The following is a 2,786-nucleotide window of genomic DNA, read 5'->3' on the forward strand; positions in this document are numbered from 1 at the left end:
TGACTGCCATAAGATAGTTGATCCATATACTGTAGGTCTATAGCAAGAAATCTAGTTATAACTGAATCACGCCTCATCAAGCACCCCTCCCGTTCCTTCTCTCTCTGTCTCCCTTTTCTCCCCCTAGCCAATCACGCAGCTTCGTGGAGGACAATCTGGAACCTAATTGGCTGATGCACCATGGGCAGTCCTCAGCATGGCCTGGCCATATCTCAAGAGCGCTTTCTCGTGATGCAATTGGCTGACAAAAGGAGAACTTGGGGCTCTGGTCCCATTCTCCTTACCTAATGGATGGTCCAGAACCACAGCTGACCGTGTAAGGATTTGCTGGGTTTTTTACCCAACTTTATTTGGGCCCTCTCTCTCTGATTGGATGACTAGATTTCCTGTGTTTGACGCTTGTGATTGGATATTTGATTTTCTTATAAAAAAAAACTATCTCAACAAAATGGGTTTGTTGGCTCATCAAGCATGCGAAGAACAGCTATGCAGACTGACATGATACTAACCTCTTTGGATTTACTAAATAAAAGGAAACACAAAACAAAGACAAAGAAGGCAGATAGCTACAACCAAGAAAGAGAGCGAGAGATACTGTACTGTGGGAAAGATGTATTTCAAAGGTGCTCTACTTCTTTCCTTTTTTATGATTGATTTGTTTGTAAAGATTACCCATTTTAGTTTCACATTTTTAGAATGTTCCTCCCCAATCTCTTGGTTCATCTATTTTGTAAAAAAAAAAAATCTTTTGATCACTCTCTTAAATCATTATTTGCCTACATTTTAAATTCCTAAACAGTTAAAACTGATCATGTTCTTTTTATCCTTAGTTTTGCAAACAGTACTTTAAGTTTAGTTGTTTATATTTTTAGGTCTTTAAAATGAAATATGCACAGTCTACATACACAAGTGAAACAAGTTCAATCTTACTTCAGTGAACTTTGAAATGAACACAGTGCAATGATTTATATTTCTATAACTTATTATAAAGTAGAAATGTTCCTGCCCAGATATGTATTTATTTATTAATGACAGACTCCTCTATCTTATGAGAGTTCATAGATTAAACATTTTATATCAACCAAGTTTTCATACGACAATCTTATGGAACATTGCCCTTTTGTGGAAAGTGATTGCCCTTGGATTGTGAACAAAACTAACAAAGAAATGGTTGTTTTACCTGCTCCCCTTACAACGATTTGCACGTTGCTGTTACCTGTTCTCCATTTCTCTCTGGTAATCATGAAAGAATGGAGGATGGATGTTGTTTTTGTACTTAATAATCGCCGTGGAGCTCTCCATTAATGGACGATTTGAAATTCCCTGGATGAAGACAACCTGAATTTTGTTGATCTAATTCACTCTACGACATGAGCTTAGTTGAGCACAGATGAGGTAACCAAGTTTTTTCAGTGGCAATGTGACAGAATTCTGGAGCCAGTTGCTGAACTTCTCTTTTATTTCTTTGTAATGGACTCCATTTACACACAACCCTATAGTCAAATCCCTATGTCACCTTCCATCTCTACTGTAACCACTGAAAATGATTAATGTCAAAATAGAGAGAGAGAGAGAGAGAGATATTAAAGACTCATATCTTTAGTGATTGAATGGTTGTGTATGTGTCTGTAAATACAGTGTGTGTACAGTCTCTGTGTATATACTGGATAAATGTGTATATATAGTATGTCTAGGTGTATATACAGTGTGTTTGTATGCAGAGTGTATAGTTTTTCACTATCTCTAATATCTTTCTCTATCTCTCTCTATAATGTCTCCTTAAAGTAGGAATGTTGAGGCATGGAAAGTTTAAGAAAAACTAGGATGCACTTTCTGTGCAGACATTTTAGTGTGGTCTGTCACTTACAGTTAGCACTTGCATTCTTTAATATTTTACACGTAATATGCCTCTCTCACATAATCTCACAAACAGGGGCATTTTTTAAATATACATTTGGGTGACCAAGCAATGTTTGTACATAATATATATATAAAGCTAAATAGAATAAGACAGTATTTCCAGTGACCACCATCTACATTTCTTTCAATTCCTGGAATTGTTTTGATTCTTCCTGGTTATCTGATTTTAAGTTGAAATGAGTACATTATATGTTTGCAATGTCATTTAAATTTATATATTTATCCAAACAACCCGTATCTATTTATCTCCCCGAGCTCTGCCTTTTATTGACTCCTCTTAACATTTGTCAGGCAAAAAATTGGTTCAGATTATATTGTTAATTTTCAAATATCCTTACATGCAGAGATACACTAGTTATAATAATAACAACATATTTGCCATTGCCATTAAGTTCTTATTAAAGTAAGTGTACCTTCAAACCAGAGATCCCCTCCCCCCTTTTACCTTTGACATTATAATAGGTAATACATTTTCATATCCCTTGACAAGCCATATAGCCCCCCCAACCTCTCTATTGATGTTTTGAAAAGGACAGATATTCGGGGATTTTTGTGTATATTAATGGAAGTTGTATGGAAATTGAGTGATGTTGAAGAGTGTATTTCAATTGTATATGGATTTGTTATGAATGTGGATATTCTGATCATTTAATTATTATTGATATAATGATAATGATTATTGCCATCTCGAGTTTGTTGATTAATTATTTTGATGCGGTTAATAACAAGTCCATCAGTTCTTTTTTGAAATAGCCGGAATTTATATTTTTCGGGTGGGTGAATCTTGGAAATAGAAATACCTAAATACATTAATAAATAAACAAATGATTAAATTCTTAACAAGATATGCAGTGTTTTTCTTTATC

Source organism: Hypomesus nipponensis, chromosome 2 (genome assembly GCF_054491055.1).
Source record: "Hypomesus nipponensis isolate SF chromosome 2, ASM5449105v1, whole genome shotgun sequence".
In the NCBI taxonomy this organism is placed as follows: Eukaryota; Metazoa; Chordata; class Actinopteri; order Osmeriformes; family Osmeridae; genus Hypomesus; species Hypomesus nipponensis.